The sequence below is a fragment of the Panthera onca genome, chromosome A2, assembly GCF_046562875.1.
Source record: "Panthera onca isolate mPanOnc1 chromosome A2, mPanOnc1 haplotype 2, whole genome shotgun sequence".
Classification (NCBI taxonomy): domain Eukaryota; kingdom Metazoa; phylum Chordata; class Mammalia; order Carnivora; family Felidae; genus Panthera; species Panthera onca.
The window spans coordinates 144,533,407-144,549,617 of record NC_138340.1 but is presented as its reverse complement, the minus strand read 5'-3'; the positions used below and the strand labels follow the sequence as shown (position 1 = coordinate 144,549,617).

At 53.8% G+C, this 16,211-nt stretch overlaps 1 long non-coding RNA gene across 1 annotated transcript; it reads left to right on the top strand.

The window, feature by feature from the left end:
* The first annotated feature begins 12,461 nt into the window (after positions 1-12,461).
* LOC132679478 (uncharacterized) lies at positions 12,462-15,600 on the top strand. Its single transcript, XR_009610177.3, has 3 exons — positions 12,462-13,979; positions 14,714-14,969; positions 15,271-15,600. It is a non-coding gene; the product is annotated as an uncharacterized LOC132679478 (long non-coding RNA).
* The last annotated feature ends 611 nt before the right edge of the window (positions 15,601-16,211 follow it).

Below are 16,211 nucleotides of genomic sequence, written 5' to 3'. Positions count from 1 at the left end.
TCACGAGATAGGAATCATAAACTACTATTTTATAGATGAAAAGGTTGAGACCCAGAGAAGTTATGGATTTGTTCAAGGTCAGTGAGTGTTAAGATTCGAGCCAAGTCTCTTAAACTCAAAAGCTCACATTTTCCCACTACGTTACTGTGTAATACAAAACATCGCGTCGGTCAGCATAAAATTAGGTCGTGCTATAGTAACAAGCAACCCTAAAATCTTCGTGGCTTATATCAACCAAGTTTTACGTTATCCTCCCGTGTGATGTGTCATTCATGTGCATCACAGTTGGCTGGGGACTCTGCTCTGTAGTCCCCCAGGAGTCCGCTGATGATGGAACAGCCCCTGGTTTGTTGCCAGCCCCTACGGTAGAGGAAGAGGAGACTCTGGAGGGTCTAAAGCTAGCAGTCCAGGTCGGCGGCATTGAATTGACACACGTTGCTTGTACTTGCAAGTCACTGGGCCGAATATTACATGAATATTCCAAACCACAAAGTGCAAATCCCACTGGCCAGCCAAGAACAGAAAGTACACGGCGGGTAGCACTGAAACCTGCCATGAGTATCTGACACAGGACTTTGCACCTACATGCTCAATAAACATGATTTCACACACCCCTTTCCCCTTCTCCAACTCTGAACGGATTATGGTGAAATTGTTGTTGGATCAAGAGATAGGCGTAATGAGCAGGCCTCTCATTTTGTACTCTGTTCAGCGCTTTCTTTCTCCATTGGCTTGCAGCTGGATCATAGGATACTGACGGCCCTCCCCATCCGGATCAGATTGTTCCGGGGCCTGGGTCTCCAAAGCTTGCCGTCTAACTACGTATCAGAGGTTTCTATCAGTCATCCTCAAATGCCACGTTGCAGGTGACGGATGGTACTCACATGTGCAACACACGATAACCTCCCATGGGCATCTCTCATCGGCTCAGGACCACAGGCAATCCCCGGCTGGAAGCTAGAGGTCCAACCCTTCTCCTTCCCTATGGGGTAGGATATCAGAATGCAAGTGAGTGATAGAGATTGTCACAGGCATACATTGAATCTGTCCTAATTGATAAAAAACTCATCAGTCATTTCAAAACCTCGGTAGTTCGTTAGCAACAGCAAATTGCCTGTGACACACTTTATAACTGCTCCAGACATGCAGCTTGTCAGGACACCCCCCGCGGAGGAACCGCTGGTCAAGCTGATGCCAGGACAACCAGTTGTGAAATGAAAAATTGTGTCAATTAACGAGTTGTTTTATCGACACTGTGCCAAAGAATTGATTGGAGAGGACGTTTTGTCCACACTAACTGAATTGGCTAGTGTTCTTGGCATTGTGTATACCCAGCCAGGATTAAGAATGTGAGCATGATACCAAATCACAGAATGTTAGACTGGAAGGGATCTCCAGAGACACTTTTCATACATTCCCCTCATGTTACAGATGAGGAAACGAAGGGACAGCCAGGTCGGAAGACTTGCTTGAGGGACACGCAGCACAATCGTTGACTATTGTTTTAGAAAAGAGGCACAGGCGGGCCCATCTTCACCCGCAGCATTTTTCACATTTTCTGTAGCTATTTCAGAATCAAGATGCTCAGCTGAATGGTATTGCATACTTTCTAAAAGTAGACAAGAATTTCAGAAACACCCCATGGTGCAATTGTTCGTTGCTTAAACTTGCTGCTGACTCATCTGCCTTACACCACTTCTCTACCGACATCGGTCATGGCATCTGTCACTGACACTGGCTCTTTTCCTCAGCTGGTGCCATCCTCTCCGGCTGGGCTGGGAAACAGGATGGAGTGACGTCACCTCCGCCCATCCTCATTGGCCGGTGGACCAGGGCTCAGAGGTGAGGTCTCCCCTGGGGACTTCCTTGGCATAAGGTTATCCTCTAGCCTGAAGTAAGCTACCTGTTGCCCGTGAGGGCAGGCTGTTTAGGGCCAATAGACTCTGTGGAACCAGAAAGCCGAGGGTTTCAGGCTTCATATTTTTGAAGAAGGATAAATACAGTACTCCCCACCCCCCCAACAAACACCTCATGCTGGCCATACTTAAAGCATTAAGGGGGCAAAAAAACTCCCATTCAAAAATAGTCCTCGGATCAAGGCCCTCCGTACTTCCTCGGAATTGTGAACTGAAACTTTTCGCTCACTTTGGGTTCCTTCCTCTTCAAATACCTCTAGTGTGAGGCAGGTGATTTTGTGGAGGTCCCTTCAATCTATCCCCCTCTTCCCAAGTTTATTTCAGGGGCTTTGAAGGCTCCCTGCTTCAGGGCCCAGGAGGGAAGGCAGCCCAGACCGTTTCTGCATGGCCCTGGGCTTGAGGGTCAGGGTCAGTGGCCATGATCTAGGCTGTCCATCGTCACTGTCCAGGCTCGGATTTTGGCAGCTCTCCCAACCCTATACGGCCAGATGCAGGAGGCAGCCCTTGGCACGGACAGAGAGCTCTCCGGCTCAGGGCCAAAAAGTCAGCCCTTTCCCCCAGATGGAGCACGCGGGAACCGTCCCTCCCCTGCACAGCACACCTCTTTCCCTGTTTACATGGCTTAGGAAGTATTTGGAGGTTGGGGGGGAGCAGGAAAGACGGAACGGCAGGTTGACGTCCTGGGACAAGTCTTTCCCTAACCCATACCAAATGAGACAGGGAGCGGAAGGGACCCGGGGCATGAGAGTAGATTTCAGGTTACACTGGGTACCCTTCTCCTGGTTTTATGCATTGTTGAGCAGACATTGTGAAAGACTTACCCTGCCCAGTCCATCTTCCTGTTGGCTTTGGTACAAAGCTACACACACAGACCCAGACACAGAGTCACACACATGAACGAACACACACACCACTTCACCTTACCGTGCCCACGCCAGTCATCTCTTCTTGGCCACTGGGTTCAGATTGGGGAAAACCCCAGTGGTAAGAGAATTTGTGTCTGAAGAATCGAAGCCTTGAAGAGAAAGTAAAGTTAGGAGAAAAGTCAGAAATGAACTTGAGAAAATCTTTATAATTGCTTTTGCATTCAGGAAAGACTACAACCCAGGAGCGCACTGAATAAGGAACGCGTTAGGATGTATCATACCCACGTTGGTGGCAGCGTGAACTGGTTCAGCCAAGCTTGTGAGCAATTTGGCAACGTGTCTATAACTGGGAATGCCTTCTCCCAAGGGCGAGCAGCACCACTTCCAGGGACATACTCTAGAAAAACAAGTTCAAGGATATTCATCGCAGAATCACTTGGGACAGTGAAAAATTAGAAATAACTTCAGTTGGGGCGCCTGTCTAGCTCAGTCGGAAGACCAGGTGACTCTTGATCTCAGGGTCATAAGTTCGAGCCCCACGTTGGGTGTAGAGATGAAAGAAAGAAAGAAAGAAAGAAAGAAAGAAAGAAAGAGAAAAAGAAAGAACTTCAATGTCCAATGGTTGATGGGTGAATTGTGGTCTATTTATACAGTTTATTGTTATTCATGAGTTAAAATGCATGAGTTGGATTTCCTGCAGCCACATGAGCAGACCTCAGAAGCATCATGTTAGGTGATAAAAAAGTGAGTTCCAGAGTGGTAGGTTCAGTGTGATACCACTTATGGAAATTAAGAAGCACTCCAAACCTTGCTAGGTGTAATGTATGAGTAATTCATATGTGATAAAGTATGAACATATGTACGAGAAGAATATCCATCAATTTTAGGATCGCTCCTGCATCTTTGGAGGAAGGGAAAGGGAGACAAAGGGGACTGTGCCATGTTCGTAAGGTTGTATTTTTTTTTTTTTTTTTTTTTTAAAGAATCCGACATGAACGTGGCCCTAAGTTCACATTTGCTATTTCTGGTGGTGGGTGCAAGGCTTTTGTTATATTACTCCTTATATTTTTCTGTATGTTTGAAATATTTCAAAATTGGAAAAAGGAAAGAAATTTCCCATGGCATTTTGCACACATTTACATGAGCAGTAACGGATGTGGTGCTGTGATTTTCCATTTTCTCTGTCAGAATTTCCCTTCTTTGTATCTCCAACAGACTGCTTGTAAATGTCTTTTTCTTAGTTGCAGAAATATCATCCGGAGGGGCATTTTTCCAGCCAATTATTCCATGCCCTCCTGATCTCGTGACTCAGAGCAATCGATTAGTTGGTCTCCCTCATCCAGATATCTGGAAAAACCAGAGCATTCAAAGTAGGCTGCCCCCAGACCTCCCCAGCACCTCTTCCCGGTGCGGGGGCTGGAGGGCTCACCTCTGTCCCGGAGGGCCTCCTGCCAAATGTCGGCTGCCCTTTTGCCCGGAGGGAAGGCCCAGTGTCTGGTTTACTTTCTTCTTTCTTTACCTTCCCCCAAAGTTTCCCTTGCAAAACCTTACTCCTTGGCTACTTTGATATCTCCAGCCTTTTTTATTCCCAACCTCTAGATTCCTCCAGTCTCTCTCATGATCCCGCCAGTGCTAACCAACTACACAAGGGTTCTCAAATTTGTGCATCAGAATCACCTGAAAAGCTTATTAAAACGCAGATTTCTGGGCACTGCCAGAATCAGAAATCAGGGTTTCTGATTCAGTAGGTCTGGATGGGGCCTGATGGGGTTCTGGAAACGTCTCAGAAAGTAAAATACGCACAGATTTGTAGTGTTTGCCGATTCCCCTCGTGTAAATATTCCCCTCGTGTAAATATTACAGTGGCTGATTTCGAGCCCCCCAATGTGACTGTCACTAAATGTGGAACTAGGGAGGGGACGCGTACCACCGGTTTTCCCAAGGTGATACAAAGCATCTCCAGCACACCCTTGGCACCGGGACCTGAGAATGTACATTTCTTTTTTTTTTTATGTTTATTTATTTATTTTTGAGAGAGAAAGAGAGAACAGGGGAGGGGCAGAGAGAGAGAGAGAGGGAGACAGAATCCCAAGCAGGCTCCACACTGTCCGCGTAGAGCCTGACGCGGGGCTCAAACCCACAAACCGTGAGGTCCTGACCTGAGCTGAAATCAAGTCAGATACCCAACTGACTGAGCCACCCAGGTGCCCGGAAAATGTGCATTTCTAATAAGATCCCAGGTAATGCTGAAGCTGCTGGTACCGGGACCACACTTCTCGACCTGTTGTCCTACAAGGCTGAGCACAGGAGTATGGGGTTTGGGAAGGGATTCCTGCATTGTGCGAACTGTGCAACCTTGACCTTAAAAATCCCACTTCCTTAAAAGGAGTCCAGAAGATTTCCTACTCTAAGAGCAAATGTGGCTTTACATCCTGGGGACGGGCACGGGCTACGCTGTAGGTACGACAAGCCCAGGGTCCATCCTGAGGTGCTGGCCTGGATGTTCTGTCCCTATTCTGAAAGCCCCCTGCCCACCAACCACTAACCGTGCTGCTTCCAGCTCATGCAACGATCTGCTCCCCCTTCCCAGCCCCAAACCCTGCAGCTAAGGAGCATAGCCAGCAGGATGAGTACCCACTACCCGTAGGGGCTCTCAAAGGGAAGAACCATGTCTGAGGGTATCCTTGGCAGAACAAGGCCTAGCTGCTGGGAAAGAAGAGACGGGGAAGGAGGAGTGGGAGAAGGAAAGGATAGAGTGGGAGGGTGGCGGAGAAGGGAGGGGCTGGTGGTCAGGCCTAGCAGCTTCCAGGGGACTAGGTCACACCCCAGATTGGGCAAAAATGAAAGCACCAAGTGACAACTGTCCATGCCCCCGCTACTGACACAAGAGCTCCATTCTGGGAGCACGTTGGTCCTCCCGCTGCGACTACACAGGCCCCATCGGCGTGAAGCCACCTCTGGGAAGAACAAAGGAGGCTCTGTAGGCCCCGTGGGATGAGCAAGCTCACGGTGGAGAAAGGCAGGATTAATGCACGGCCGTATTGCCATACTCGCTCGGGAATATTACCACGTTGGTATATCGGACTATATGTCATTCGGATTCCAGGGTGTAATAACTCCAGGTGCACTTGACATTTCTATTCAAATGGTATTTTGGAGAAACTTACAGGTTTTCATTACTGGTAATTTCTCTGACTCCTTCTTCCCAGAGCCTGGTGTTCACGCTCAGCCTGCCCCCACCCTCGGCCGGCACACCCTCCGGTGCCCTCAACGGCTCCCCGCCTCAGGGACCACTGCTGGGCCCCCATCCTCGCCTGCTGGGGAGGTGGCCTGGGAGGGGAGGAGATGGCTGAGAGAACGAATCCAGCACTTTGTCTCATTTTACAGGTGCAGAAGTAGCAGCCCAGAGAAGGAAGTGGACCCGTGCAAGGACACTCCGGCAGCGTGGCCCAGCGTGGATCAGAAGGATGGCTCGCCGGGCGCTGCTGGGGGACACCAGCCACCTGGAGAGACTTCCCATGTCGTCGGGCGCTCTCCCCCTCTCTTCTGTTCCTTTCTTGACTTTCTTTTGCCCTTTCCAGGCCACTTCCCCCTCTCCTTCCTCCCTCTCCCAAAGGCTCAGCTTTTTAGCAGACTTACTCCTCCACCCCCACATCCTTGTTGACTTCAACCCTCAGGCTCTCAGCACACCTCCCATCTGCTTGGGTGGGTTAGGTAGGGGGCACGCAACCATGGCTGGTTTCAGTCAAACAACGTATTGCCAGATGGACACATGCGCACAAATGCAGAGACGTCACAATGCACAGGCAGCAAGCCGGTGCCTCCCCAGAGCTGACACTCCTGGGCTCAGTCGGGGGCCTGCCTTTCTAGGGCGGTGACCACTCCTGTGGCCACTCTCTCTTCTCTCCACCATCCCTCTCAGCCGCTACAGCTCTCAGGACTGCTTCTCAAAGAAACTCTGGTTCTGTGAGAAAATCTGTAGACCTTGCCCTCCTAGAGCAGAGTCCAGCCCAGGGTCTCGCTGGTGGAGCGACCTAGAAGTGGAGCACTTTGGAGGCTGTGGGGTGCACTACCTCACTATGACCACACGATGCCACCCTTGAGCTGCACACACATTCCCCCCAAGGCATGTTGCGGGGCAGGTGGCCAAGCCAGGCCCAGCCAGCAGCTGGGTGGGAATGGGAGGTCAGGGTAGCACCAGGGGAGGGAGTTTCACAGTCACAGGCATTGGTCAGCCCTGCAGCCTTTGTCACCATCCTGCCTTCTCCCACTCACGTCTGGCTGCATCTAGGGGGTGGTCTCAGTTGATCTCACTGAGACAATTGCTACATGTCCCCATACACCCAGCCCTTCTTCCTGAATCCCCACAGTGAACCCACAGCCCCACTTAGGATCCATCAGCACCTTTGAACTCAGTGTGGGCCACACACCAGTTCATGTGTTGGTGTTGGCTTAGACTTGCCTCTTGGCGGCTTCTGCATAAGGAAGGAAACTTCCTGCTGCCTTGTTTCTCGCAGGTTGTGGCTGTGGTGTGACCTGTAGCAGGAAGCAGGCCTGGGGAGGCCTCAGATCGTGTCCCCCACCTTGGGCTGCCCAGGCACAGTAGCTCCCCAGGGCTGGGTAGAAGGATTCCAGATAAGGAAATCCCCAGATAAAGAAAGCAAAGACCCTGTGTTCCTTTATTTTAAACTTCTCCACATTGTGTAGGTCCTGCTCTGTCCATCCCAATGTTGTTCTCACCTTTGGGAATGTTTCCTTGGGCCCTAACCCAGGCCTTGTATGTGGTCCTAGCCCTCTGCTCTGTCCCCTGTCCCCTAGGGGCGTCTGCTCTGTCCCCTGTCCCCTAGGGGCTGACGCCGTGTGAGCCTCCCCAGGGATGGTAACAAGCCCCCAGGCCAGCCGCCCTCCTCCCCTTCTCCGGGGTAAGCAATCCCACCTCCTGCCCCTAGAGGTCTCTGTATCCCGAAGCAAGCAACGATATTGACTGCTTAACTAAAGCAATGAGGATTTTATTGGAAGGATTTGGGGGTGGTTCGCCAGATTCAGGAGGGGGGCACTTGAAGGTCCAGGCTAAGAAAGGGCGGACGCTAGGCAGTTCAGGGGACGCAGAAGGCCCAAGCTCAGTCTTCTCTTTAGCACAGCTGCTGGGATCAGTTTGTTCCCAATCTTGCGTCCCTCCATCCAGGATTCCAATTCCCAGGCCTGTCTTGGGTCTCCTATCCGAGGGGGCAGGACAAGGCAAGGTGCTTTGAGTGACAATCCCACCAGGCGTGCCCATGGGGTGGGAGAGGCAATTCCCCAAAAGGAGCCCAGAGGGAGATAGATGGTCTACAAATAGGAGACAGCAGGCTGGGAGCTAAGCCACCAACACAGTGTCCACACCTTTAATTGAGCCACTCTTGTTTTTTCCTTACCTGATGGAACCTCCCACTAGACACTGTGCACAGATAAATGATTAAATGTGTAGCAGAGCATTGAGGCACAGAGAGGCTCAGCGTTTGTCCTGAGGCCAACCAGCAGCTCTAAGGGAAAGCTAGGTTGATGACTCCCACTTGTTGCTGTCCCTCGTCTGTGACACACCTGGACCCTTTCGGGGGGCATCACCCCTGTAGACAAGGCCTCCCGCAGATACTTTTTGGGGTAAGGGCTTCCTGACTACTGTTGAGAGGAACAGCAAGCCCAGACCGCAAAAAGATCCAAAGGAGACTGCAGCTCTCCTCCGGCAGGAGGGCAGGAGGGGAAGGTGGGTGCACCCCTCCAGGGCTCAGCTGGCTGGATCCCTGGATCCGTGGGGAGGCAGAGCCAGGACCTGAAGGGAGGAGAGGGAAGAAGGGAGCTGAGAGCCCCAGGAAGCAGGTGGGAAGCAGAAATCCCATCGTAATCCCTCCCTCCACCCACCCAAGGTCACAACCTGGTTCTTCCCTGGGGTTTGTAGGGGGCCTCCCCTGGAAGATCTGGGATTGCAGTGCACTCCCAGGCAAGGGACTGCTTGAACCTGCACCGGCTCCCCTTCAGAGCCCAAGCCTCCTCGGATTCTCTTTGACCTTGGAGCATTTTAGCCTCCTGCTGTGACTGAGGTGCAGTCAGATAGTCAATCTGACACGGGGTCCTTGTGAAGCCTCTCATGCTTGCTGAGGGGCGGGCCCACACGGACCAAAGCACCGTCCTTGGTCCACAGCATCAGTGCGCCCAGCTCCCACTGGGGACTCCCCAAGAGTCACAAAACACCAGTCCCGAGAAGATGTCATCTTAGATGAGACCTCTGGGGACAGACCACTTTGAACTTGCAGGCATGGGCCCTCAGTCTGTTTTGACAATGCCTTCTGCTTTCAGCAGATGCTGTTGTTACCGGGAAAGCAGGGCTCGGAGGCGGTTCGAGCTGGCTTAGCCTGATGAAACGTCCCCGGCCCGGGTTCAAATGAGTAGCTCCACAAAGGCAGCAGACAAGCCCCTTCCCCCCATCTCAGTGCCCTCCTGCTTCCATAATAAGGGAAGTCAGCGAAACTTCCCAGAAGTCCCTGAGCCAGCCTGGCTTGGGACTTACCTGCCTTACCTGGAGGACCCCCCGGGGGGCCACAGTCACCCAGGAGTGGAGGAAGTCCTAGCACATTGAACCTTGTAGGTCCACAGAATGGGTGGCTTTGCCCGTGGGTCCACTGCAGAGCTCAGGATGGGATGGTTTGTGCTGGGCTTTTCCTGAAGGAGCCAAGGAGGCATTGGGTCCTGCCAGAGAAAGTGGGCCTCATGCCTTCCCAGACTTCCAACCCAGGCTTGTAAACAGAGGCCACCTGGAGACACCGGGCCTGCTCTGCAGGCTGGTCCAGGAGAGAGACCAAAATGTGAGACCGGTGGCCATAGATGAGAGCCTGTGGCCATGAGAGCATGTGGCCACAGGGCAGTCTGTAGGGGAGAGCACTGCACGGCCAAGGCTCTGAGAGTGTCCTACCTGGACAGGTATCCATGCTGCTGCTGCACGGGTAGGCCTGAGCTTCAGAGAGGCTGGGACTCGAGCTGGCTCTCAGGAGGAAGAGAAGGAGGCTCTTTCCTGCCCAGGGAGCAGGCCTCCCCTTCCTCGCTGCTGAGCCACTGGCCCGGGGAATCCAGACCCGGCGGTGACTCCAGGTGGCAGGCAGCTACATCTCGAGGACAGGGAGGACAGGGCCAGCTGTCTGCTTCGGGGGTCTTCATATGGGGAGAAGACGCCCCCCCTAGCCAGCTTTGAGCTTGGGCTTCTCCGGGGGCCCTCCGGCTCTGCCCCTCTCCCAGCAGGGTTCCCTCGGGATCTCTCTGGGGACTCCACTCCCTCCTGCCCCTCCTGCCCCACTTCCCCAGCTGCAGCCTGTGCCAGAACCAGCAAGAGGACAACACTGAGGTGGGGGAGGCACACTTGGTGGGTTGGAGCGGAACCACGCAGGCCTTGGTGACTGGACCACACGCAGGCCCACAGGGAGTAAGCCCAGGCCCTCCCCACTTGCACAGGGCTCCTCTGCCCGCTGCCCACCGCCCACCGCATCCTAGGGTGCTCGGTCTTTGGCATCACTGAAGGCCCCCTCCTCCAAGGCTCCGCTGACGCCTGCGTTTAAGGCACTTCCATTCGTGCGTGCGGGGCTCACTAGAAGCCAGCTCGGTGCTGCTCCCTTGTTTCTCACGGTGACCTGAGGAAGTAGATGCAGGTAACACCCCCTTCCAGGGGAGGGAGCTGAGACTGACCTGTTTAACTGCAGCTAGTGAGTGGCTGAGACCCAGCTTCAACTGGACCCTCTGACCTTAAAGCCCATGCAGCTCTTTCTGCCCTTTGCCTCCAGGATACAGCCCGGCTAGACCACTGTGATGGTCCCTTCCATCCCTTCCTTCCCAGTCTCTCCCCTCCTCCCACTAGGGCAGTTTCTGCTGCCTTCCAGTCTCAGGGCAAGCTCTGTACCTCAGTTTCCTCACCTCTAAAGTGGGCCTAACACGCTGTGTCTGGGTCAAATGGAAACGTCTCATGCTCCTGCTACCAAATCTTTCTACCTGCTTCCACCTGCCCCCACCCGTGACCCTTGACCTCCTCCCCTTCTGATCTTTGGTGAGCCACCTGCTCCTGCCTAAGACTCACCGCTCCCCTACACCTGAATCCCGCCCCTCGGACCACCCCATGGATGTCAGCGGGCTATCACTTGCTCCCTACTGGATGGTCAGTGCTCCCCTCCCAGGTATCGCCACCCTACAACAGCCCTCCCGTGGCTGCACAGTTGGAGAGGCTCTAGCTACTGCCCACCTTGAAGGCAAAACTCCTCAGAGTGTATTTGCTACTCCACCGCCCCCCCCCCCAACCCTGCACTCTCTCCTGAACCCCCTGCAATCACTTTTGTCCCCAGACCACTCCTGTCAAGGTCACGTGATGTCCACACTGCTAGGCCCTGTGGTTGATTCTCAGAGCTCATCTCACTGACCTACAGACAGCCTTGGACACAGTCGGTCACTCTGTCCTCCTGGAAACACCTTCTTCCTGGGCTTCAGGAACGCCCTCCCTGCACCTACTGCCCCACTGGCCGCTCCTTTCTGGTTGCATCCGGAGTGTTGACCGCTCCTCATTTCTCTGCCCCCCCCAGTTCCAGAGCATCCTGGGGGCCTGGCGGGCAGCCCTGTGTCTCTGCTCTCCCTCTACACTCAGCCCTAAGTGAGCTCGTCCGAGGCAACTGTGCCTCCCCACCGTGCGCCCCATTTCCAGTCAGTCCCAGGCTCTGCCTCCAAAAGTGTCTCTGAGCGTGCACACCGACCCCCAACACCAAGACTGGCTGAGCTATTCTGATCCCGGCGCCTCACCCCTCTGGCAATAAGCTGTGTACGTTGCTGAGATTCTCACCTTCCCAGGGTCCCTGTTTGGATCTGGAGAGCATGAAGAATGAGATGGCTCAGAGGAAGAGGGCTTCGGCTTCTCGCTCCTGCTTCTGCTTGTGTCATGCAGGCTGTTGGACCAGCTCCTCTGAAATGCTTTGCTTGGGCCTCTCTCCTGCTGAAGGGAGAGGGTGACACCCACCAGCAGGGTGGGGGTGGGGAGGCTGGAGCTCCTGCTGTCCTCCTGGCCCCTCTGCCTGGCACACTGCCCAGACGGACCGTCCCTTCGCTCAGATTCCTCAATCCCTTTCCTGAATCCCCCAGCACAGGCCTCGGGCCATTGATTTGCCCCTCACTTGTTTACTTGGCAGATGTCAACTGAGTGCGTGCAGGGATGAGCCAACCTGAGCCAACCGTGGACTCTGCCCTCTGGGAGCTCCCAGCGCAGAAAGGAAATACAGATGTGGCCTCCTGGATGCCCTGAGTCCCTCAAACAAAACTCAGCCTGCACCGAGCTCATCGGCCTCCCTGGGAGCCCCATCTCCTTCCTGGGACACCTCTGCCAAGGGCACCGGCGCAGACAGTGTTGGGCAAGGCGGGCATCGATGGGTGCCTGGGGAGGGTTCCAGGGCTGCGGGGGTGCCCGGGCTGGGTGGGGGTGAGGACAAGGAGCCTGGGAGGCTTCATCACAGAGGACTTGTGGGAGCAGCGCTGGGGAAAAAGGCCAAAAGTTGTCTTCAGGCTGAGGAGCTGGCAATGCTCCAGCAGGCTGTGGGCAGCCCCTGAGGTTCTGAGTAGAAAAAAATCTGCGAAATGATGGAGCAGGGGGAGACACGGGGTGGGGGGGGGGGGTAGTCAGAGGCTTTACAACAATTCTGCTGAGAGATAATGGGGACCTGACCCGAAAGGTGGGGGACTGAGGCAGCAGATTCATGACAACGTAATAGGTTGTCTGGGAGGCTGGGAGAGGGGTCCCAGCCGCGAGGACGGAGGGGCCAACAGAGAATGCGAGGTGGTTGGATCACTTATAACACACGGTCCGATTTAATAAACAGGTGTGGAAGCCCCACCACATTCAGGGTCACCTTCGGCTCTCAAGGTGTACGAGTCGACAGTGACCATGATATGTGAAGGGCAGAAGGGACAGAGGGAGGCGGAAATAGAAGCTGGAGGACACCCAGAGAGGAGAAACAAAGTGGGGGGAAGGGAGGGGTGCATGCAGACACCTCCCGCATGCTCTAGTTTGGTGTGTGGAGGCCGCCAGGACACTGGTCCCGCAGCCCTGGCTGGGCCGAGGGGGTCAGCAGGAGTGCAACCTTGCCTGGCAGCTCCGAGGGCAGGAGGGGCGTCCGGCCCAGGGAGGGGGCAGGGGAGGCAGCACAGTGCCCTGGGGTAGGGCGGGGTCTTCCCATATGACAGGTTGGCTGTGGGAGTGTCACTGCGCCCCTCTCAGAGGTCTGCACTAGCGCCCCTTAACTGTAAAACAGGAGAGTTTCAGACACACAGGGGATCCTCACGCAGGCACCTCCACTTCCTCACCCCCCATTTCAACTAGGTCTCAATTTCAAACTGCGAAATGCATTTTGAATCCACCCACTTGCTGCCCCAGCCCTAGAGCCGCCCCTGCCCCATGACCTTGTGGACCACAGTAGCCTCCCACCTACGCACTCCACACCCACTCGCCTCTCCGCAGCCACAGTAATCTTATTTAAATGTAAATCTCAAGTCCCTCCCCTGCTGAAAAAATATCCTTAAGTGGTTTCTTACCACCCGTTAAAACTCCATCACCTGCCCCTCCCTAGCCCCCAGGGCTCCTCCTGCATCAGTCTGTCCCTCTCGCCACACTGGCTTTCTTCCAGCTCCTTGAACCGCCGAGCTTGCCTCGGGACCTTGCCCTTGTCTGTCCCCTCTGCCGGGAGCGCCCGCCCTGCTGCTCCGCCTGGAGGACCCCCACTCAGCCTGCAGCGCGGAGCCTCGTTATCTCTCCCTCTAACCGACCTTCCCTGAGCCCCCAAGTGAAATCCACTGTGGGGTCTGTTGCATAGCACCCCGAACTTCTTCCCAGCACTTCATGTCCTTTTGTAAATATATATTTATGAGCGTGATTTGTTGTTTGCTTGCTTAATGTCTGCCTGTCCCACTGGACTGTAAACCCCTGAGGACAGACGTCTTGTCTGTCTTGTTGGCTGTTGTATGCCCAGCACCCACAGTCAGCGTTGATGGAATAGAGCAAGGAAGAAACGAGGGAGGGAGGGAGGGCTGTGTTTTTCTGCGACAGCTGTCACCACCCCAGATGACCCCCGCTTCCCAGAGAGTTCCAGGAGATGGCATCCTCACATACGCATCCGATCTATACCCACGCCAAGAACTCCGGCTAAACGTGAGGCATTTTTACATTGTGACTTCCTCACCTGCTGAACCACCTTTCATATGTCTTGTTTCATTTTATCTTCATATTTCTATTTTTTATTTTAATTTTATTTATTTTTTTATTTTGAAGAGAGAGAGAGAGAGCATGAGTGGGGGAGAGGGGCAGAGGGAGAGAGAGAGAGAGAGAGAGAGAGAGAGAGAGAGAGAGAATCTTAAGCAGGCTCCATGCTGAGTGTGGACCCTGATGTGGGGCTTGATCCCACGACCCTGTGATCCTGACCTGAGCTGAAATCAAGAGTCAGACACTCAACCGACTGAGCCCCCCCCAGCGCCCCTTAGCTTCATACTTCTTGATTTGTCACCTGCTTGGTAACGAGCTGTCCCTTGTCATTCTCCCCCTTTAATATTCACATTTTCCTCTCTCATGTTAGAATAGAAATATTTCTTATTCAAGTTTTACTCATTAATTTATGGACCATTCTTTTTTTTATCAGCGCAGTAATAATATTTTCTGGTCGATTGTAAGTTCTTATTGTCCTCATAGTTTCATTAACCATAAAATGAAACTAAATAGAGTAACAGTTGTTTAACATCTGAGTCTTATTCTCATTCAGGAAATAATTTAGATAAAAATAACTATTGTATACCCTGAATAGTGCATGAATTGAGGTGCTGCAGTTTATAGAATTTCATTCTATAAATAATCTTAGAGTTTCCTGATTTGTTTCTTTCTGATGCTAATAGAAATGCAACCTCCTACACCCACTCTACCCATCTGAATTCTGTCTCCGGGAACCTGGACCCTGAGGACAGGGCCTCAAAATCTGAAAGCCGTCACACCGGGGCTCTCCGGGATCTGACCGCAAGGAGAAAGAACGTTTCTCCAAAGGTCAGAGGTCCATGTGTGCAAAGAGATCCCTCTCCTTCGCATTTCCAGGTGGAGACCAGGCCCGGGAGCATCGCCCTCCGAACTTAGCGGGAGCAACATAAAATGGCACAGGTGGGGATATGCGGCTCCCGAGGAGGGGTCCGGGAAGCTGTGCTAATCGGCCTGCCTGGAGAGGCCCTTGGAGATGGACTGGGGCTCGGAACTGAGGGCGCTGATGTGTCCAAGTAACTGGGAGCTGGTGGTCAGCAAGTAGAAAAGCTGGTCTGGAGGGAATCTGGAGGCAGGGAAATGGGAACAGAAGCTCAGGCCAGTTTTCCGGCTCCTGAGGGGGGAGGCCTGCTTCCGGAAGAGGGAGGGCCCATCCCCTCCCTCTGGCTCCAGACCCCGTCACCACACTGTGATCTCCTTCCAGGCTGCCAGGAAGTCTTCTGGTGACCAGCACAGCCTCCCGGGCTGCGGTTCTTGACTCGGCAGTGGGCGGTTGCCGAACAAGAGTATGTCAGGCCCTGGAAAATTACTGCCGACCCCTCTCCACCCATGGTCAGGGAATAAACCTGCCTTTGGGTCTTCTCTACTATTAGTGAGCTGGGACCCCAGGCCCCTATGCTGCCTGGGAGGCTGGATTGTGTTTCTTACTCTCCTGAGGTCATACCCAGACTCGGGGCCCAAAGCATAGGCCCATGTGAAGCCCTGAAGAAAAGCCAGCCACTGCCCTGGTCCCCTGTCCCCCTCCCTCGCTTCCTTTCCCTCCCCCCCCCCCCCCCCCCCCCCCCCCCGCCACTTGCCTTCTGGTGGAAGATCTCTAGGCCTTTGTCTTCCCCCTTCTGTCCTCACCTCTCTTTTCTCTGCCTGTCTCCCTATCAAGACTACCTCCCGTGGGAATTTGATTTTCTTCTTCCTCAGGCAGCAAATAAAGGCAAGGGAGGAAAAGGCAGTGAGGAAAATGAAAGGGAAGGTATTTGCCACCTGGTCCCCATCTCAGGTCTACAGGGTGAGCAGACCAGGGCAGCACTGGGAGGGACACTTGGAGCCAGCAAGGCCAAAGTTCACTTGCCATCTGCTGACAGCCACAGCCTGACTGTGGTGTGAGGGAAAGAAGACCGGACCCTCACAGGTGTGGGTGAGGGAAGTGTTTGGAGTGGAGAGTAATGCTGACCCCTGACCTGGGGCACAGAAGGGGGAAAGCTGGCCTTGGACTTCCGCTGGCAGCACGAGGGAGTCCCTAGGACTGGACTTACCCTCCTGAATTCAACAATGAAACACATGAAGTCACTGCTTTCAGTCACTGGGTGACAGGCAGCACAGGACTGTCCTTATTGACAGAAAAGACATACATGAGGGGCGCCCGGGTGG